This window comes from Triturus cristatus, chromosome 1_1 (genome assembly GCF_964204655.1).
Source record: "Triturus cristatus chromosome 1_1, aTriCri1.1, whole genome shotgun sequence".
NCBI lineage: Eukaryota > Metazoa > Chordata > Amphibia > Caudata > Salamandridae > Triturus > Triturus cristatus.
Window position 1 is genome coordinate 994,967,464 of NC_140579.1, and position 23,908 is coordinate 994,991,371.

The window sequence follows — 23,908 nt, forward strand, 5'->3', positions numbered from 1 at the left end:
GATGCCACGCCCCTTTCTTTAGACGAGCCGCATCTAAAGAAAGGGGCGCGGCCGCCATTAAAGTGAGGTGCAGTATGGGGCGCTTTTACCAAAAAAAGCATTTGTTCGAAAAACAAATGCTTTTTTTGTAAAAGCGCCCGAACATCACTTTCACTTTAATGACAGCTGCACCCCTTTCTTTAGACGTGGCTCGTCTAAAGGAAGGGGCGTGGCCTCTATCAACATGGAAGCGCGGGAAATTAGTGCTTGGAAACAACAACAAAAAAGTGAACAAAAAGTAAAAAAAACATATGGTCACGTTCCGCGCCGCAAATAAACCAAAGGCGTAGCCACCATTGTGGAATAATGTGCCATAAAAAAATCGTTAGGAGAGAGCGTGTCCTGCTTGCAAAACCAGGCAGGTGAAAACAATTCAAACAAAATAGTGCACTGAGGCTGTAATTAGAGACTACAGAGTAACAAAACATGTAAGAGAGCCAGTCCTTATGAGAGGTTACAAGATGAGACAAAGTGGTACTAAGGCGGGACTACTAAGCCTTTTGACCAATGAAGAGCCAGAGTTTACAGAGGACAATGAGAAAAGCCAATGAAAAATATGGGCAGAGATTGGGCGGAGCTTCAAGTCCATACCTGAATACAGCAGGCCTTGCAGACCAGCGCTGGCACTACCCAGGCTCGACCTAAACATTCTGGGAAGAGCCTGCCTTGCCGTACTATATCGCTCTGGATCCAGACACTGCATTCTTCAGAGTCCAAGACCTAAAAGAGTCATCATATCCCAGCATGCCTTGCGGTGGCAATGATTGATCTCTGGCATGCTGCACAGACATTGGCCCATTTAATTTGGGCTCAACTTGTGCAAGACATGCTTATTTAATTGGAAAGTGGGGGACAGCAGCCGGCGAGGTGTTTGAAAAACAAACACCAAATATAGTAGCTGCTATGCTTCCTGCTGAAACCAAGTTTGAAGACAGTTTTTAAAAACACTACACTCGGGTAATAAACTGTACAATACAAATCAGGTTTGTAATCGTGGTCTGTGACAATCACAGATTTTCTCCGAGGTTGTAGTTCGTCGAAATCCTTAAGGAGAAGGCCTGGCTGGTGGCATTGGACTATCACAACCATCAGTGATCCAGTAGACTCAGAGGATCTGCTATTGGTCCAGAGTTTAGTGTGAAAAATACCTCACTACGGACCGAAAGCAGATCCTGTCAATGAACTTGGCCCCCCTTACCTACTTTTGGACTCCTGCTCTGCATCACCTCTCCATATTAAAGTCACCGTATGAGAGGTTAAAAGGATTATCAAGATACTAATTGGACAGATCTAGCCAGCCGGTCAACCTTGAAAAAGACCCAGGCCTGTTCGCCAATGTGGGCAGGAACACATGCTCGCTCGCTGTTGAACCGCAGAGCATTCTTTGAAGTTCTCACATGTAAATAAGAAACTAGACAATGAAAACACAACTAATAAACCTGTACAATGAAATTGAATTAAGGAGTTGTGTTAATGCTCATTACATAGAAACCTGACTTATGTCATAGATTTTTTGATGTAATTGTGTGGTGGTGTGAATGCATATGAACACTAATTAGATTTCTCAGTAAAACAGTACAATACAATATAGTAGGGGCATATGTATCAAAAAATGAATTAGCGATTCTCAAATAGCAACTTTTAGCTAATCGCTGTTTGAGAATCGCAAAACTCAATGTAACTAATTAACTCGCAAAAACATTGCGATTTCTTAAAAATCGCAAAATAAAATAGCGATTTCAAAAATGGCGATTTCTTAATTGCGAAATCGCAATTAAAAAATTGCACTTTTGCTAATCTGTTATTCAGATGCAGCTTGATGACATCACACCCAAGAAGTGTGACGGCCAATGCTGTTCCTGATTGCCTGAGGGTGTGTCAGAGGCTGGGAAGAGAAGCACACCACTCTGAACTGCTACAACACCAATACACAATGGAGCCACAGCATAAGGATAAGGGGGCAGCTGGCAGCTGGCAGGAAAAGGAAACACAAATTCAGTGAGCAGGAGGTACTAATTGAGGAGATGGTTAAAAGCCATGAAGTTCTTTTTGGCAAGAAATCCCTGCATGTCTCTGAGTCTCAAAAGAGGAAAATATGGCAGGACATACAGGCTATTGTGCATGCCATAGGTGTCACACAGCGCTCCATTGGTGACCTACGCAAGCGCTGGTATGACATGCGCTCACGGTCTAAGGACAAGGTTGCCACCAGACTTATGGAGGCGAAGAAAACTGGTGGGGGTACATCCACAGAGCCTGAATCCACACCCCTTGAGGAGCTGGTGGAGTCCACCCTACTGCCTGAAAGCATCAGTGGGGTTGCAGACATCAACTGCTCCGACACACCCAACACCAGACAAGGTAAGATGCATGCTAAATCAGCCCTGACCCATTACCAACTCAATAACACACACAAGAATGCCCCAATCACGAAGTAACAATGCAACTCCATTCCACATTTTTCAGCCCACCCAGCAATGCATCATGGGAGATGTAGTCACACACATAACACAGTTGAGCAATAACACACAGCAATGTATCAGCAGTTGACCCAAAATAGTAAAGCCAAAAATGTAAGACAGCACTGCCAACACCTGTCCTACGAAGAGACCGTCACATTGTGCCTCCAATCCCGGTATTGGAGGGAGAACCCAAAGCAACAGAGGATGAGACACATTCAGACCTACAACAGCATGCACGGCAGGAACATGATCATCCCCCTATGCACCGTAGGGACGAGAGTTGCAGGAGACGCAGGCCAAGGGCACAAACCAGCACAAACGCAGGAGAGGATCCTTCTGTTTTCTCCGGCCTGGAAGGCACAATGGTGAAGGTCCAGCGTCTGCAAACTAAAAGCATGAGGTCAATACACAGGCAGCTGGTGTCTGTTAATCATAACCTGACAGACATGAAGGAGGGCATCAGGGAGCTCGGTCACAAAGTTGATGAGGGACATAAGGCCTGTGCAGACAGCATTAGAGAAATAACTGGAGCAATCCAAGAACTCTGTGCCACAATGAAAAGGGACCATGCATCCAGACGCTGGGGAAATCAACGTCTGTTCACCTGTCTGGATATATATAAGAAGGTGGTCAACTGTTTGTTAAATGCCACATCGGTATTGTCATGAAGCACAGTGACCATGCAGGTAGAAATGGCACAATGTTGCCGAAGGTTTGGTGCAGGTCACCGATGCAGTTGACCAGCTGCAGACAGCTAACATAGGTGGCACAGCTCTCCTGGGGCAGGGGGACAGTGAGGCGCTCTCCAGCCGAAGCAGCATCTTCCTATTTCAGAACCCAGGCGGCAGAGTGTGAGGCAGGGAACACCATCAGATTCCTCAAGGGAGAGCAGTCAGCACCCTGAGCATGCAACTGCAGGGCGTGCACGTAAGAAATGAACTCAGTTACCACATCTGAATGCTAATGGGTGAAGCAACCCATGGCATGAGGACATTTGTAAACCCATTACTCATGCACTGTGTACATACCATGTGCAACAGCAAGTGCCACACATAAAGTGTGTTTGTAGGTTGTGTGAATGCAATTTACCTGGCACCACGGTACATAAAAACACAGTCATTCTCAAATCATTATTTGCATTGTGTCATCATTACTCACCTAGAAACAGTTGTGTGTTATTTCATCACGTCTCCGTTGGCCCTCAGCTGCCCCTACACCACATGCTGGTCTGCAACGTGGACCTGGTACCTCATCCTCATCTGATTCTGTATCTGTGAGTTCCACTGGTGTGCCTTTTCTTGTCGCAATGTTGTGCAGCATGGCACAAATAGCCACAATCTTTCAGCAGGTCTCTGGGCCATATTGTAGTGCTCCTCCACTTTTATGCAGGCACCGGAACCTGCTCTTCAGTATACCAAATGTCTGTTCAATTACACAGCGCATTGACTTGTGTGCACGATTGTATCTTCGCTCTCTTGGATTAGCCGGCTTGAGGTACGTTGTGAGGATAAATTCGCGCACTGCATATGCACTGTCACCTACAGGATGAAAGGCATATGGTTTATCACTGTCCTCTCACTTCAGCCCTTAACTGTATGTAAGAGTGCTTGACATGCATTTACCTAGCAGGTATCCCTCGCCAAATTCACCCCCAGTGAGACGTGTGTATATCCCACTGTGTCTAAAAATGAAGGAATCGTGTGTACTGCCAGGTTATTTTGCCACTATATCCGTTATGATATATTTTGCGTTGCAGATGACCTGTATGTTGAGTGAAGGGAATGATTTGCGGTTTCTGAATACATACTCATTGTTTGAGGGAGGTGAGAGGGCTACATGGGTACCATCTATGCAACCAATGACATGGGGAAATTGGGCAATCTGGTAGAAGTCCAGTTTGGTTTGCTGCAATGTCTGTTGTGTGGCGGGGAATGTGATGTGATAATGTAGCCTCTGTACAATTGCATCCAAGAATGCATGGAAGAAGCGCGACAGGCAACTCTGGGAGACCCCTCCTGCTGTCGCTATCACCCCCTGGAAGCTCCCTGATGCCAATAAGTGCAGTGAACACAGGACGTGCACATGTGGTGGAATGGTTTGGGTCCTGCGGGTTGGATGTTCAAGCATAGGTTTTAGCTCAGCAATCAAGTCCAGTATGGTAGCTGAGTGCAGCCTATATTTTTTATGTACCTCTTCCTTTGTTTGCTGGAACAGAGTGATGCGCACTCTAAAGACCCGTTCCTGTTGCCTCCTACTCTCTGCTGCTGCTTGAATCTGCATCCTCCTGGCTATCACATACAGCGCTGCCATTGTGAAAGTCCCTGTGGCATTGTGGGCCTGTTTAAATAGGTTGCACCTGGTTACCACCTGGTTTGAGTCAGTGGTAAAAATCAGGTGCAAATTTGCGAATTATGAAGATTCGCAATTTGTAACTATATGATACATATGTTTGCGAATTCGCAAATTGCGACATTGCTTTTAGCAAATATCGCAAATAGCGTACCGGTATTTGTGAATTCGCAAACATTATTCGCAGATTGTGGTCCTCGCAAAATAGGTATTCGCTATTTTAGCAATTACCTATTTTGCACTGCGAAACTCAGTTATACATAGGAGACAGCTATGATAGCAAACGCTGTGTTTTTTTGCGTTTTACAATGTTTGCGACCTCAAAATAAATTGATACATATGCCCCAATGTCACCAGGCCCAGGGAGTCGTTTACCTCAGTACTTCAAATGCCATGATGTGTCCGTTATGAGACAATGTATAAAACCCTATTTTTTGCACAGATGACCAACAATTTATTGGTAGACTGTCAGTAAACTCCTTTAAGTGTAAAACCAAAGCTACTACAGTGTTAGACCTGACCCAAAAATAGATGAAATATAGTTTAACACATAATCTTAGTAAAAGCAGGATATTAGTATTTAGTAACACAATACATTTAGGGTATCCTGTTTTATGGCCACAATATCAGGGGCTGCTCCTCCACTAAGGCGGAGGAGCTTTGCCCCACTTCTCTTTGAGCAGGAAAAATAAAATGCTAATAACATAGTTATTATCATTTTATTTTTCACAGGTTCGGGGCTGGGTTAGGGCAGGGTGGGGCTGGATGCACAGGGGGAGGAGTGGTTTGCACACTCCGAGTGAGTATGACTGCTTGGCCAGCGTCCTGACCCGGCCAAACAGTCATGCACACTTTGCATGTTCTCCACCAGGCTGCATTACATAGCCTGGTGGGGAAAACGCCCAGGCCCCCAGTCCCCATCTGAGCGCCAATTCATAGCACTCAAACCAATTACATTGCTGCATTGCAGCCTTGTAATTGGTTTAGGGGAGCCAATCACAACGCTGCATTGCAGCATAGTGATTGGCTATGGGTAGCCTGGGTGCTTCCTGGTCCCGGAGACACAGAGGAGAGACACAGCCAACGGAGGAGGTAAGTGGTATTTTTAAAATTTTATTATTTTGTCCCCCTCCCCCGCCAACCCTCTCCCCCTGCCCCTCCACTCTCATTCCATGCCAGCCGCTATTGCATTATATATGGGACAGTGCCCTTCCGCTGTGAAAAATGCTAGGAATCTTAACATCATATTGCATTCTAATTTCCTCTGGAACCTCAGATATTGAATGTCTTTCAGTCCTGTTTCTATCATCTGAAAGAACTCCAGTGGATTTTTTCATTTCCATGCAATTCCTGTAGAATTATTGTGTCCAAAACTTTCATTCAATCCATTCAATTCAGGTTTGATTATCGGAATCCTGCATATTTGGGGCTCCCCAAAAGTTTAGATCGTCTACAAAAGTAACAAAAAGCTACAGTCATGCTTGTATGCAAGCTGAAGAAATTTGACCATGTGTCGTCTCACTGGTAACAATTGCAGTGGCCACCAGTTCATAAAAGCACATAATTTAATGTTGTATGTTTAATGTATAGAACCTTAAATTGAAGCATGTCGCTGTTCTTTGGCACTAGATGCAAGAAATACCAGCCTTCATGTTTTTTTAGGGCTTCTGCTAAAGTCGCTTTCTCTGTACCGAGATCTACATTTGCTAAATGGGGAGGAAGGGCCCTTTGTGTTCTAGGCCCACATTTTTGGAATTAACACCCCCTTCATATTTGCTTGGTACCAGATCACTTCAAGTTTAAAGAAATGTTAAAAACATGGTTGCTTACATCTGAAAATGGCATCCATTTGGTAGCCTTCACCAATTAGGTCGTAGTTCTTATTAGTGCGTACAGGTTCTATATGAGTGTTTGTGTGCTCTATAAATAGCCTTAAAAAATAGACTGTTCTCCACAGGTGACAAACGATATGGTAATCAATGTCATGATGTGACCCTAGCATTCCCAATATGGCAGTGGTCTACCAATCTACGGGTCAATGCCCTTTTATGCTATGTGCATCCCAAAATATGTCTGGTATATAGATGATAGGCCCTGTCATATCCCATCTGTTAGATTATGCCACAAAGTTTACTAGGCTCTCCCTCCATATGCTAGCCAATGCCATAGTTTGTCCTGGATATCCACCATTTGCTATTCAATGCCACGGTGTGAATTGGGTATCCACCATATGTTAGTCAATGTCAAGAGAGGCCACTGGCAACCTTCATATGCCAGTCAATGCCATAATGTGCCCATCATCCCCCATATGGCTGTTAAGGCTCCTTAATTCCCTAAGTGCTACCATATACCGGTAAATGTCATGATGTCACCAAGCTATCCCCTCTATGCCAATTTTAAGATGTGCCATGCAACCATCATATTCTATTAAAGACACTGACGTGCTCCAGATGACCCCCATATACCAGTTAATTTAATTGTATGCCCCAGGCACCTCCACCAAATGCCTGGTAGTGCCAACGTGACCTGCTAAAATAACTCTTTTTGACAGGTAAAAACCTCCCTTTTAACTATTAGCAAGTCACCCCTATGTAGGCCTTCTAGCCCTCTAGCTAGGGTGCATGGTATTCAGAAGAGGGACATGTAGACAATTAATACTACCATGTCCCTACAGTGACAAGGTCCAAAAGTTATTTTCACTGTGGCTGGCCTAGCTGTCCTAAGTAGAAAACAGTACAGATTAAATTACTAAAACTGTACCTCGGGATTGGGACCAGCTAGAAAATTAATAAAACACTATTGTTATAGTTATTTAAAATCCAGTTCAATGTTGAAGTCAGATTTTTAACAAATATTAAGGAGAAGTAACTTTAGAAACTTACCATTAACATGCCAGACCTCTCAGGAGGCTAATTAGCATAAGCCTCTGCAAGGTCTCAGCCTGTGCTCAGCCTTGAATAGGTGTGGACGAGGTGTGACATACCTCATAGGAGCAAACAATAGGCTGACCTGAATGGTCAGAGAGGAGTCCACTGAACTCCACAGAAAATTCGGAGTGGGGGCTGTGGGCACCCTTTGACACCACACTGTCAAAACCTTCTCAACAGGTCTGTTGAGCCACTTGAAAAGAGATATCAGGATGCTAAGACAATTTTTGTGGATCCACTGTCTGGTTGCTGAAGGATCTGCCTCACTTTCGGCAAACCGAGAGCAATACTGCAGGTGAACAGGTGGACGCTGCCGCTTGATGTTTAAGTGTTAAGTTCCCGCCCACAGTAGGGTTGTTATTTCTATGAAGTTTTGATTTTTAGATGATTGGGGATCCTTTCTTTGGTTAGGCCTGTGACCTTGTTTTGGCTAGAAAATGGGCAGAAACATGTCAACAGGAGAATGGCTAAAGACATCATACCACCTATAACATCCCCCTTTGTTTAATGTATAACCATACCTATGATTATGAATAAAGGAAAATCCTTAAGGTTTACCCTTAGGTTTTTTTAAATCTGGATCTCGGCTCTGTCCTGCAATCATAGCTTATTGAATATTCCCTCACAATGTGAGGTTGAGTCTGCCCTGGTAAAACCATCTTACCAGAGTGGGGTGAGGAAGCCTATGATGCAGCATGGCATGTTACATGGGTGGGGCTTACCCATCCAGAAAATCTGGATCAAGAACTCAAGCCTAGGGTTACACACAACAGAATATACTTTGTTTCTGTATATTTTTGTGCCCCGTATTCCTTGGGTTTAGATGGTTGCTGAAGAACCCTGAATCCAAGAAGTGGGTAACTGTTCCTTTAGGGACACAACTAATATCCGCACAGAAAAGGAAAGGGGGAACAGAGGAGTCTAGGTTCTGTTCTCACAGATAGAGTCAATCACACATTTTGTCTCCTGTTGCCCTCACACATTCCAAGGGATGTCATGCTTCATCATTGGGCATTGCTCCTCGTCGGGCCGGTGCTGCAATGCCCTACGGATCTCCCGGAGGGTAACTTTGGCAGAGATCTTTTTTAATATGCTGAAGAACCCTGCCTTTGTCCTCCCAGACCTCTGTCACTGGGTTGTTTTTGGCACAGTACCTTCTTCAAACTAGATTTCAGTGTTAGAGGTTAGAAGACATTAGAGTTATTCTTCTCATATAAACCCAGCCCTCAGAGTCCAAGTTTAGTGTGACAGAAGGCGGTCACCATCTTGAAAAAAAACTATGACACATGGCATTTAGGGCTTTTGCAGTAAGGCAAACCGGAACTGTTGCAGGGTGGGGTTACCCTTGGGAACTTGTGAGGACATTGGGTGTATTATATGGTGTGGTTGTGCGACCTCACTGCAACACACTTACCAACCCTTTTAGGATCAGTAGGTTTTGTTTGTCATACCTTCAGCTCAACTCTGGGTAGCTCTGGCTGTGTGCAGCAAGGCTTATACAAAGGAGGTAGTGTAAAGCCTTTAAACAGCAACAAAACAATTGAAGAAGAAATTGACAAGACACTAAAGAAACCTGACACCAATTTATAAAAATAGACTGTATTTTTAGAGACCACAATGAAAAATATCCACCAGAGGGTTCAGAAGATATAGACTTGACAAGGTATAGTAAAGCGAAGCATTTCACTCAACCGCGAACTAGCATTGGCAAATTCAATAAATTTTCCCCAAACAGTTGGGCTAGTTGTATTGCGGTCACTTATAGTTTCTTTAGGCAACCAACTCTGGTAGGGAGCCAGTCAGGGGGACAAGCAATGTCAGATGAAGCAGTCTCCAGGCAGTTCCAGGCACTTTATCCCCTTTGCAATGGATTCCTATGGAAGTGGCCCTGATGCAATGGATGAAGGATGCTGAGGATGTGATGAGGTTAACAGGGGCCTTCCTGTGACTACTCCTCTGTCCACGAAGGGGGTGAGGCTGTCCTGGTCACAGGGTCGATGTCTCTCGAAGTCCTCTCAGTGCTGGTAAATGTCCAGTTATCACTGGGCTATTGCAGTCACAGCCAATTCCTTCCTTGGGAGATAACTTTGCTTCTAGGCAACTAAGCTGCACTTTGATGACCCTACTGGGCATAGTGAACTGAGGTGCAACTTGGAGTGTCAGGTCCTGGTCTCTGGTGCTTCACGGTGGTGGTTGGCGGCAGTCTGAAGATTATAGGCTACCAACTTCCCCCAGCAGGTTTCTCAGCTGTTGTGTTCCTGTGCTGTGAACAGGAGGTCCACCAACTGACCCTTGCAGTCTCTTTGCTTTGTCCGGGCTCCGTAGATGACTTCATGAGCAGGACACAGCAGGTACAGCCTCTCTTCTTTTCTTCTTTGTTACTCACCAGGTTCAGTCCACGCCGGTGTAGCCTTTGTTTGCAGGTTCCACAGAGCAGCAGGGCAGTATTTATTTGTTCCTTCTTCCAGTCCAGTCAAGATCTGAGTTCTGGGTGCCAGCAGTGCCCTATTTATGTTCAGAAATGCCCTAGGAGTAGGATGTTGTTGGTAGTTTATGGGCTACTAAGTTTCCTCCCTTCGAATGACAACGTCCTGGGAAGTGTGACATCTGACTATGCCAAGATGCACCATTCTGCCCACTCCCAACATGACAGAACCCCTGTTTCGGCGTCCAGAGTTCCCTTGCTTAACCCTGAGGTGTGGCTACCATGGGAGCAACACGCCCCTGAAAAAACAGTTGCCAACAGGTTTCCCCTCTTTTCCCCAGATGCCTGCTAGTCTGCCTCACTCCCAACATGACAGAACCCCCGTTTCGGCGTCCAGAGTTCCCTTGCTTAACCCTGAGGTGTGGCACCCATGGGGGCAACACGCCCCTGAAAAAACAGTTGCCGATACGTTTCCCCTCTCCTTCCCAGATGCCAGCTAGTCTGCCTAAAAAATGGGGTTACCTCTCTCCCCAATATTCCCCATTTACTTTTCAAAGGCAGCTTCAGCTTTGAAACTCGTCTTTTGGGGCCAACACCTGTGTGGCTTCCTGCAGAGGTAGGTAACACCTCTCTCCAGTGCAGGCCACTATTGTCTTCCTTCCTATGATTATTCAGCACGTCTCCCTAGGAGGGAACAAAGCTGCCTCAGGTTCAAGCTCCTTGTGTAACTGTAAAGGGCACAGGAGATTGAAGGCAACAAAATGGCAACTTTGTAAATGTTGCACAGTGTAACTTGTTACATTAATTTTGCCCATTAAATATGCTTCACCCTCCCTTAGGGCTCGATAAGCCTGCCATAGGAGTTACTTTCACATATTTCAGAGGGACATTTGAATTTGCCATGGCTTTAAATAGCCACTGGCCAAGTCGGGCTAGCAGTTCGAAACTTCTCTTCCAGTCTGCAATGACGGACTGGGAAGCTTGCTTTACCCTTGTCACACCCAGGGTGCTACAAACAGTGCTGCAATCCCTGGCGTGACTGTCTCACTTACTGGCCCTGTGTACCATATACTAGGGACTTAAGGTAAGTTAGCCTATGCCGATTGGGTATTTTTGCCTAGGGAGTTCAGATGACGATAATTATGATTCATATACCCAAAATAGATAAATCATAAAGGTTGCCTTTCAACCGCTCAGCGTAAAATAATCCAGATGAAAATAATTCATAATTTCAGAAAACATGTCATACCGGCAAGGAAGAAAAACTGCTGTTTTTAAATGTCACAGTGCCCTCCTTTAATTCCCGACATCTGCTTGTATTGTAGCCATTATTTCCAAAGTTTATTTCACACTCGTTTTCAATCATAAACCATATTTAGCTACAGTAATACCACATTAGTTGTTAACTGTATCTGCGTGCTACTAAATTCATTATTGTGAGCCAAAAGCCTCCGCCGCTGTGCCAATGCTGTGGCGCCCTGCTCCTGACATCAGAATTAAGGTTTAAGAGCTTACCGCAAGGAAGAACAGGTCCCTGCCAGGGGACCTGTATATATACACAAAACAGGGGGCAAGAAACTCTGAGTAGTTCCTAAGTTTAGGCAGTGAGCAGCTTCTTTATATGGAGCACCTTACAACACCAGCGACACTTTGAATCTGCTCACCTCAAAAGTCTCATCCATGCGGAGCTAGGAAGGGACAAAGCCTTTTGACATTTACACAACAAAGTCTTCGAGCTAAAAAATGACAAAAGCCTTTTACCACTCCAGGCACAGTTTTACAGCTTTGTATTGGTAAAATACCATCCAAGCCAACCTGGTACAATAAAAGCAACCCCTGACACCTGCTTCACTTAAGTTAGAGCTTATCAGAGAGGTATAGCTTTGTTCAGACACAAGGGAGCACCCAGTATAAGTCAAAACAATACCCTTTCAGGCATAGAGTGATGAATAAATTATGCAAAAAAAGAAGCAGAGAACTCTGGGAAGCTTTCAAGTTTAGGCGGAGAGTAGCTCCTTTATATTGAGCACCCTACAAAACACCAGCGACACTCTGGATCTGCTCACCTCAAATGCCTGTTTTTCTTGCATAATTTAGTGTGCCCCTGGACAGGGCTGGGAGCAGCGGAGATGAGGTGTTGGCCAAGGCGAGGGGAAGGTTCGACGCTGGGAGCCGGGAGACTCTTTTGGCGCGGGCTTTTGTTCCTCTGCATGTAGCACACGGCCTCGCTCAGGATTGCCACCAATGTTTGGAGCTGGGCACCGTGTAAGCACATGCCAAGTGATGGTGACTGGAGACCTTGACACTTTAAGATGGATCAAATTTCTCCGGATTCCGTGACTTGCATATTTAATGTGCCGCCTGATCGGCTGCAAGACTGTTACTATATAGGTTTATAAAGGTGAGACTCCTGGTATGACAGCTTAATGACATATATGTGTTTTGATGAGAACATTGAGACTGATTTTGCCATTGAAAATGCCGGAGATGGAGTTGCTGCAGATACCAGAGAGTTCCAAGATACACAGTTGCCAGAGGATGTGGCCTAGCGTCCTGTGATGGGAAGGCGGCATAGGTTGCTCTGAATAGCTGTTCTGTATGTCTTGCCTTTTAAATAATCGTTTTGGGCAATATGCAACTTTCTTGTTCGAACTGTGAATGTACAAAAAGCTCTATTTTCTAACTGTATCTGAATGTGAAGCCAACACCATTTTAACATAATCAGTGTGGATAGGGTCCACTTTGCTAGATGCACTTAGCAACATTAGTAGTGTATTGTTTTATGTTGACTCGTTAGGTTTCAATATGAGGAATTACGTGACCTACTCTGCGCTAAATGCGCTAAATACGATACTGCACATGTGAATGCTGAAACATTTTTCTATATGGCAACAGTTCACAATCGGTAGTTGATATGTATGATTGATGTAACTACTGCTAATGAGAATGTCATAGTTTGTCTTCCATTTTTCTGATATTTAGAGTATAAAACATGTCAACAAAATGGCACTTTTCAGATTGAAAAAAGCTGTTGCACAACCGAAACGCATCTCTCTGTGTCACCGGGTCGGTAGTGGCCTGAGTTATTAAACAGGTTTAAAATGTCTCCAGTCTCCGAGTATGTGCTCTCTTCTTAAGGGAGTTGGGAGGAAGTAAGGATGTTTAAAAGGCGTCAGCGGTGGCACCCATACATAGTCCCAGGACGGTTCCAGGATGATTGTTTCCGGTCCAGGGAGGACCTAGCTTGGCAGTTCGGGTTGGACTGTTCCCATGGGGAGCAGTTTCAAGACTGATTTGCATTTGACTGGGTCCAAACTGGGGTGACATTGTGATGGATTAATCCCAGATCTGTGACTGGGGGTGAGTGTTTGAAAAGTTTCAACACTCCGTCCAGCCTTTTATTTTGTGATGTTGCCCGTACATGCACCACCAGCGATTTGGTGCAAGCTGGCACAACGTTTTCAAAGGATATATTACCTACTGGCGGTCGCCAGTAGGTAGTTATAGTTAGGACCCTGTTTCCATAGGAAATCCGCAACATTCTATTTGGAATAACTTTGGCGCCGGTCGACGAATCCTCGCGAAATTTTCAAAATAGGTGGGGCGCTACGCTCCGCTCCTACCCTGAAAGTCTTGGGGGGATTCGTCAAGCAGGGGCCGAGAAAAAAGGGGGGTCCCAAAACACGTTTTCCCCATGCATTTTTCCATAGGACCTTTAGACACAGCTACAGCCCGAACGGCTGAACAGAATTACTTGAAATTTGGCAGAGAGGTAGCCATAAGGTCAAGGAAGTGCCTTTTGCAGGTCTGGTGTAAATCTGTTCAGTATTTCCTGAGAAAATAGCATTTAAAAGCATATATATATGTGGGCGGAGCCTAACCACACATCTCATCCTGAGATCTGATTGGCTGTCAGCACTTCATCCAAGAAGTGTTGGCAGCCATCTTGGGACCAATATACATGATAGCACCTCATTAAAAAGCATTGCAGTTAATAGAAGGTTTTAAGACTTTAGTTACATTATAAATCATTTGTTGATGGTACCATACTCATTTTAGGAATTGTGGTATGTTCTAAGGTGATTTCACCATGTGAAAAAGCCTTCTGCTGGGATATCATGATTGAGAGAAAAATATTTTCTCATGCTTTTGCCACAGAGGTTTGGAAGGTGATCTATAGGCTAAACTGAGAGCTTATTTTCTGTAAATTCACATTATCTTTCTCAGTCATGTGAGAATGAAGTCTGACATTCTCAGTAAAACATGTACATCCAACAAGGGCAGAGACTGTCAGTTGATTCCTTTGTGTTCTACTGCAGCTTCCCAGAGTGTTCCAAAGAACTACTAGAGCGCTAACAGTCCTACTTATGATAAACGTATGGCACACCTGAAGCCATCTTGCTTGGATTAAAGTGGTAACTCTTAAAACATTTAATTTAAAAAGGAACAAAATGAGGGGGTTCATTTTTCCATAAAAAGTATGATTAGTGCTGCAGAAAGAAAAATTAGGGCACATTTTGAGTGACTTCTCAAATCCTCTTCTATTTCATTAAAAAATTCTGACATGCAGACTGAAACATGCACTTTCAATACCAGCAGCAGTTTTCCCTGGTGAGCAGTAGCTTTACTACAGTGATCTAATGAGCAAAAAGAGTGCTAACATTCTGAATTTATGGCAAATGTGTGACACATCTGAATGCCTTCTTGATGGAATCAAAGTAAAAAACTGAAAGTATTTCCTACTGAGGAGACTGCAGTAAATGAGGAAATTAGGAAACTTCATAACAAATAAGTCTCCCAAGATGGCCACCAGAGACAAAAGAGCCCAAATGTAGCCCAAATATCACCCAGATGTAGCCCAAGTATAGCCCAATGACAGAATGTCCCAGAATGTTCTTAAAAACAACTAGAGCGCTTACTGTCTTCATTATGACAAAAGTATGGCACACCTGAAGCCATCTTGATTGGAATAAACTGGTAACACTTAAAACATTTAATTTAAAAAGGAACACAATGAGGAGGTTCATTTTGCAATAGAAATTATGATTAATGCTGAAGAAAGAAAATGAGGGCACATTTTGAGTGACTTCTCAAATCCTCTTCTATTTCATTAAAAAATTCTGACATGCAGACTGGAACATGCACTTTTAATACCAGGAGCAGACTTCCATGGTGCAGTAGTTTTACTACAGTGATCTAATGAGCAACTAGAGTGCTAACATTCAGAATTTATGGCAAATGTGTGACATATCTGAATACCTTCATGATGGAATCAAAGTAAAAAACTGAAAGCATTTCCTACTGAGGAGACTGCAGTACATGAGGAAATTAGGAAACTTCATAACAAATAAATCTCCCAAGATGGCCACCGGAGACAAAAGAGCTCAAATGTAGCCCAAAATCACCCAAATGTAGCCCAAATATAGCCCAATGACAGAAGTGTGCAAAACACTTATTATTTTGTGTTTTTGCAGTGTTATATAGTGCAGACTTGTCAGGTATTGGAGTGCTTTACATGAGCATTGGTTACATCACACAAGAACAAATTCATTTTGGTTGTAGACATGGGGAGACTAAGTGATTTGACCAGAATCACAGAATGTCGAGCTGAAGCAGAAACTTCAACATGGTTCCCCAGTTGCAAAGTCTGCAGTTCTGGAAGTAACACCACATCCTCTCCCCTAAGTGCAACATTTAATCAAGTGGTCAACTGGATAAAAAAACATAAAGATAACAAATAATTTAAAAGTGCTTTGTCGCTATTTGAAAACTCAGAAAATATGTCCTTATTTTAGTCTTTTAGAGCACTAACCATAATTTTGATGCCAATAAGACCCTCTCATATATGTAATTTCTAAAGGAAATGCTCTAGGTATTACAGTTTTGATTACATCAAGATGATGTCAGGTGTTCCACACTTTTGTAATAAATATAGAATGTTAGCAATCTAGTTGTTCATTAGGATACTGTTGAGAGGCAGAGGCCAGGGGCACGGACTCTGAAAATTGAAGGCAGGTAGGAGGGTGCAAAGGCAACAATTTAACCACACTGAGCAGGCAGGAAGGGCCGTGGAAGCACAACAGACTATGGAGGGCAGTGGAAAGGGGGGCAGGGGCAACAAACCAACAATACAGGACTTGCAAGAGAGGCTGTTGGAGGGAAGATCTATTACGGGTCAAGGAAGCTAGGGGCGGTCCCCAGATCCCCGGGAGCCACCACAGAACTGAGCAGGAGAGTGAGTCAGGGACAAAAGGGGCACCTTAATTTGAGCCGGGGTGCCTAGGAACGCTTGCTCCAAAAATGAAGAAAACAGACATATGAGACATGGAATTGGAGGCAGAATACAATGGCAGTTTAATGAGAAGATGCAACTTCAAAGAAACCGCAGAATAGAGACATAAAGTACAAAATACAGAATCCAGATAATCATACAGCTGTCATAATATTCTCTGTATCTCAATTAATGTACTGACAGAGAGAGAGAGAAAACACATCTATAAATGCATCATGAGAAACAAGTTACACCAAGGAAAATGTTACCTAGGAACACTCACGTTTACTCTTAGAGCAAGCATTCCTGCAATTACAATACAAAATCTTTTAAATGCAAAAGTAAAGAGAACAATGGTTAAACATAACATGACATTTCATATAGGTAAAATAGAATAAGATACTTCAAGCAAAGCAGAGCAAGACATTTTAAGCAAAGGAAGACAAGAGCTCCCAGCTCTTGGGGAAAACCTGCACTGCCTGTTAACCTACATACAGACGGCGAGGTAGTCCGTCGATATCTGTGGGTGCTCCCTTTTTATATCATTTTGTGGGCTCCTTTGCACGCTACATCTACCTACGTATGCTACCCAAAAGCTTCGTCTGCAGATTTTACCAGAAATTTCGTCATTTACCTACTTAATGCTGACAATGGACTGGGTGAAAAGGTCAGTCTCTCAGGCTAATCGCTTATCGTAAGTTCCATAGAGCAAGCAGAAAATAATGGGTATTGTACGGGAATTCAATATATTCATGTATAAAATCTCCTCAGTTCTCCTAACTTGACGCTCTGCGGTTGCCACTTCCTTAAAAGCGGGAAACCTGCCCAGGAAGCAAGTACCAGTCCAGGATGCAGCCTACTGTATGTCGACAGCTTCAGGGGGATGTTGAACTTTGATACCGAGCACGGAGCACTCGGGTAGGGTGGGGGCTACTAGTTTGGATAAGAAGGCCTCGCAGACCTGCCTTCAGACTGCTATACACTAAAATTGCAGAGCTATGGTCAATTTAACAAAGAGGCCTACATATTGAACAGAAGGGCCTACACAGGGGTTTTATGCTGGCTGAGTGGTAAGGATGTCTCAGGATAATTATATAGCAACACAGGACCCGCTGGTCAATTTAATACGGCCTACAAATGCAGCTGGCAGGGCAAGGACAAGGGTCTCATACTTCAGGTGTGGACAGAACGGGCCAGGGGCCCCCTGTGATACAAAATCTACCCTCCTTCAAGGCTGTGGCAATGTAATAGACCATTGTGGGCAGAAGGAAGAGGCAATGGTAGTACAACCATACATGCCAACAGACCCGATTCAGCCAGGAAACGTCCAATGTTTTTAAGCTCAAATGGGCTTTATTTGATCTGTCTCCTGTCTACAATATCCTCTTTTTCAATGTAACTCAAAGGGGAAAATCAATACCCCAGTTTTTTTTCAAAATCTCCCTCTTACCAAGTTCAAAATGTTTGCAAGTATGGTACATTGGATCATGGAAGGAAATGGGATAGGGACATGGACTTGGATAACAGAGGACAGGAGGGACATGGAGAGGTGCACCAAACCGACCCTGCAGGGCAGGCATCAGGGTTTGCAGCAGCACAATACACCACACAGGGCATGCAGGACGGGAGTGCAGCACAACAATCCATAGAAAGCAAGAGGGAGGGGACAGGACCATGCACATGGACAACAGAGAACAGAGGGGCAAGAGGCAATGGTAGCTAGCTGACCATAATGGACAGACAGGAGAGAAAGCTGCAGCATAACAGACCATAAAGGGCAGGAGGGACGGATCAGGGGCATTACAATGGAACAGACAAGCCAGGAGGGAGGGAGTAGGGCTGGGGGCAAGGGGGCAGGGCAGGAGCAGCAAGATAGCCATGGAGGTCAGGCAGGATGGGCACTAGAAGCAAGACACACCATGAAGAGCAACAGTGAGACTGTGATGGCACACACACAGACCATGGAGGGAAGGTGGGAGGGGGTCAGGGGCAGCTAACTGACCACACAGGGAAGGTGGGAGGGGCCATGGCAGCACAGAAGACCAGGCATTGCAAGTGGGAGGGTTAGTGGCAGCACAATGGCTATGATGGGCAAGAAGGAGCGTGGAGGGGCATGCACAAAGGACGATGGAGGATAGAAGGGAGGGTCAGGACCTGTGCACAGACAAGAAAGTTCAGGGGAAGGGACCTCACAACAGACCACACGGGGCAGGCAGGAGGAGCAGTTGCAGCACAACAGACCAGGGAGGGCAGAAGGGTGTGGCAGTACAATGGACCATGTAGGACAGGAGGAAGAGGATAGGGGCATGGCATGTGGACAGGCAGGGTGGAGGTGGCAGGGACAGGTTACAGTCATCTGACAATGCTAGGCAGGTGGGAGGGGAGTGGCAGCTCAACAGAACACTCAGAGTAGATAGGAGTGGCAGGTCCATGGGACATGGTGGGCAAAAAGGATGGAGCAGGGGCATGCACAAAGACATCGGAGGGCAGGGGGAAGGAGAATAGGGGCAGCAAGCTAAGCACAGAGTTTAAGCAGGAGGTCAATGATGGGGCATAGAATTGGGCAATGGAGGGCAGGAGGAGTGGACTGGTACATCATACTAAATTGAGGGCAATGGCAGCACATCAGACCATGCATGGCAGGAGGGAGGAGGCTAGTCCATGGATTCACACAACAGAGGATAGGGAGGAAGGGGATGGGGCAGCAAGCTAACTGTTCAGAGAAGGCGGGTATTAGGAACTTTATTGTTTTTAAAACATTGTGTCTGTGCGAACTACTTAAAATATGAACAAGTATGCAGCATAATCTCACTTTTATTCAGGAAGAAGAGGACGTTTGTGACTGTGACTCCGGGCTCACTTGGCAGAAACACCCCCTGACCCTCCACCCCCTATCGCAAAATGTAATGCCCGTGAAAAGGGTAGGTGAACACAGTGTTATATAGAACATAGTCCTGAGAGCACGATTGAAAATGAAAACTAGATATAGTGTATGGTATAAACTATGCACCAAAAAGTGTGATATAAGATGAACCGGGCGTGAAATATAATATGCAATACATTGTGCGCAATGACAGATTCATTGGAGAGCGCGAGATAGCACAGGCACTAGCGCGTGCTATGCGATATGCGCCTTGGAGTGTAATATGCACAGGGCAGTGTTGTGTAACCTAACTAGTCTCTAAAGTTGTAATATAAAATATGTGCTGGGGAGTGTAACGTTGCATATGCACTGTGACAAAGATATGGATCCCAGATTGTAATATGTATGGCATAGCACTGTGCGTTATAACATAGGCATCGAGAAAGGCACGTTAGATGGGGCAATATAACCCGTGCGAAGACAAGTGTGGCATGACATATTCACGGGGTGGTGTTACAGTGCACATGGGCTAGAGAGTGTCATAGCATATGCACTAACTAGTGGAATACAACACAGAGGTGTGTGGCACTCGGCAGGCAATGGTGGGTGTAACACAGCATTGGGCTCTGTCAGGAGCACGCTGTGACTCTCAAGTGATGTTCGTCCCCTTTCCAGAGAGTAAAATAAAAAGTATTACACATCCGGCAGTGGATGTGTGTTTTATTAACCGTGAGGGGGGTTTCTTGCATAGTTTTGGTCGAATTTTTGTCGAATCCCATTTGAATGGCTTGGTGTGCATGTGTATTAAATGTGCCCGTCAATAGCTACCCATGTTTGTATAAATAAACGACAAGGGTGTCTACCAGGATTAGGCACGGTAGGGCATCAGACATGTCAGAGCTTCACTAGTGGTGTAAATACATTCCACGTGGATTCATTGCATGCATAGTCGCCTTTTAATGAATATCACGCAAATCGTCATGGTGATAGGTACGTACGGTTTGTCCAGCATGTCCTAGGTGTGTCTATAAATATATATTTTTTAAAAATAATAAAAAACAGTGGCCGGCCCTGGGGATTGGGGTCAAAAAAATATAATTAGGAGACTGGCCCTGGGGGATGGGGTCATCAGGGCCAATAAATTAGAATAAGAAGGGGAACCAAACAGCCCCCCTTCTTAAAAAACTAAAATAAATAAAAGACTGGCATCGTGCCGGAGGCCATGCCCCCTCCGTGCAGCACTATGCAAACGCGCCCCCAACAGGCATCTCCAGTATGCGCCAGGGAGCTGCGCTGCAGCCAGGTGTTCTGAGGCCAAGCCCCTTTTTACACCTCTCTGCAACGCAGCTCTGTGGCCCTTACTGGAGGTACCTAGTGGTCTAGTTTGACCCTAGGGACCCTTAGGATTCAAGGGGACTTAATCTCTCAACTTAGAACAGCCACAGGGCGCGTTTACACAGTGGTGAAGGGAGGGGACGGGGCCTGAGGTGACGTGTGCAAACACGCACTATGGCACGTTTTAAATTGGGGATATAATTTCCCTTCAATACTGAGGGCCCCTGGGGGCTAACTAGCCCACCAAGTGCTTCCAGTAAGCGCCACTGAGCTGCATTGCAGAGAGGTGGTCCAGGCCGTGCCACTTTTTACACCTCTCTGCAACGCAGCTCTGTGGCACTTACTGGAGGTACCTAGTGGGCTAGTTGGACCCTAGGGACCCTCAGGATTCAAATGAACTTAATCTCCCAACTAAAAATGGACACAGGGCGTGTTTACACAGTGGTGAATGGAGGGGACGGGGCCTGAGTTAACGTGTGCAAAAACGCCCTGTGGCCTGTTTTAAGAGGTAGTTTTAATCCCCATGCCCTATTATATACTAGGGGCTTACAGAGGAGGTCATGCTAATCACAGGGGGACCCCAACGCATAATGTTCCCTAGTGTATGTAGGTGTTTTCACTGTATTCTAAGTGTCTTTTAACATAGCACTGGCTCTAGGACTGGTTAGTCAGACTCAGTTACCACCAGTATCCGTCTGAAAAAGTTGAGGGTACAGGATGATTTTGCAACAAGGCTTCTTTCTGCTCTTCTTTTTGTTCTTTCTGCACGTTATCCTTCTTCCTGCACTTATCTTCGTATTTGAGGACTTCTGTTGCTTCTTTCTGCACTTCTTTTGTTTCTTTCTGTGCATTTTTTCTTCTTTCTTCACATGTCCTATCTCTGTAGGCATAGTTAGAAATTAGCATTTAAAAAACCTTTGAAATTCACAGAAAAAACCATAGGTTTCAGGCACGTTATAGTTAGGAATTAGCATTTAAAAAACCTCAGAAATTCACTGAAAAAACCATAGGTTTCAGGGGTGTTATAGTTAGCTGGACTTTTCACTTGTACAAAACCATTGAAATTCCCCCGTTATAGTTAGTTCAGCTAACTATAACTCGCGCGCCCGCAATGCACTGCTGATGACGTCACATATTACATCACTCATGACATGATCAGTGACATCACTCATGACATCACTGATGACATCTCAAATGACATCACTGATGACATCACTGATGACATCATCCTTGTGATAGAGTGGCAGACCTCCTCTCACCCTAATATAACCTTTGATACACACATTCAAAAATAGAGACTAAAATTTTCAAAACAATGGACATACCAATACCAGTTACAACAACCTCTTCAGTAATTCTAAGATCCACATACACATCCACTCATTCACCAACAGTCCTATACAGTCACTCATACATGTACTCACTCATCATATGTACTCATACACCTATACATCCTGTTACACAATGCCACTCATCCATAGAGTTACTCACACACATAGTCACTCATGCTAATAAAGAATCAAACATACATTTACTTGCATATACAGTTATACACACACCACCATACTTACTTCTACGGAAACTTACACATACTTAGTCTTTTAAACAATCACTTATAGAAACACATACTTATTCATACAGGAACTCTTTCAATCTCTCGCTCTCACATATACTCACATATATACACCAATAGTCACATATACTAGTTTAAAACATATGTAGTTACTCATAAAGACACTATTGAGACAGTCATTCACTCACTAACACACCCATACACACACTCATCCACCCATACAGTCCTGCACACATGCTGTGTTCAACACATACAAACAGTGAGTCACTCATTCATGCACCTATGCACTACGTAATACCCCCCACCGAACCATGCAGACACTCAGACTGATACTCAAAAAACCAACTAATAACCTATATAGACACCCATGTAGCTACTCACCAACCCATGCAGCCACTTATACACAAAGTGAGAGACTGATACAGATATTTACATATTTAAACATTACTCACTAAGCCATGTATTCACTATGATACACTTAATCAGTCAGTTACACAATCAATTTTTCAAAAACAAATCATCCATTTAGACACTTATATACCCATTTATTCTTCCATCGACCTTGAGATATACATATATAAAACATATTTAATTTTCAGAAAAACACACATTCACTGGATGATGTCATCAGTGATGTCATCAGTGATGTCATTTGAGATGTCATCAGTGATGTCATGAGTGATGTCACTGACCATGTCATGAGTGATGTAATATGTGACGTCATCAGCAGTGCATTGCGGGCGCGCGAGTTATAGTTAGCTGAACTAACTATAACGGGGGAATTTCAATGGTTTTGTACAAGTGAAAAGTCCAGCTAACTATAACACCCCTGAAACCTATGGTTTTTTCAGTGAATATATATATATATATATATATATATATATATATATATATATATATATATATATATATATACATATATTTGGAGATGGAACGGTGCCATTAATAATGGAGTCACGGAAGGTTAAAAGAGCAGCAAAAGCTGCAACAATGTTTCAGCCAGCGAATGAAGATGGAAGTATGACAGATCTCGAGCAGACAATACAAGGGAGTCAAGGAGATTTGTTGAAGAAAATGCTTTTTCAATTAGAACGGTTGTATAAGAAAGTAATTAATAAGAGCTGGGAAGTGATAGCTCTTGAAAAATATGTGGAAGTGAATCGAGTTCCGAGAGGGCTGAGAATTTTTACAATGCCTACTCATCCTGATATGAGATCAGAATTCCTGGAGGAATGGGGGAACAATAATAGACAGTGCTCCATGAATATGATGATCTTAATAAAGCAAGCAAAAATTGATCTCTCTCATTCTGTCCTAGTCCCATTTTGACTATACAGATACCAAAATCGATTTATATAAGTACATAAGAAAATTGAAATTGGCCAAAATTCATGCTAGCAAACCAACTGGAGTGAAAACTAGGACACTGGAAAAACAGCAGAAAAGCACTGGACTAACAATCTAGCAAATACCTGACCTCAAAAATATGTTTGATCTTATGTACAATCGCAATGAAGACGATATGACCGAAAGTGATATACTACAAGAACTAACAATAGAAACTGATCAACATCTATTCAGTAACTTTAAAAGGAAATCTAATTATTGTCCTAGTCTTTCTCCCAGAAACAAGTTTGACATGTTCTAAGATGCAATTACTCGAG

General features: G+C 44.0%; 1 long non-coding RNA gene across 1 annotated transcript in view; it reads right to left on the bottom strand.

The window, feature by feature from the left end:
• Positions 1–3,984: 3,984 nt before the first annotated feature.
• Positions 3,985–23,908, bottom strand: part of LOC146871436 (uncharacterized) — a 65,587-nt gene continuing 45,663 nt past the window's right edge. Inside the window, exon 4 of the long non-coding RNA XR_014959550.1 lies at positions 3,985–4,039. This is a non-coding gene — a long non-coding RNA (uncharacterized LOC146871436). The remainder of the gene's footprint in view (positions 4,040–23,908) is intronic.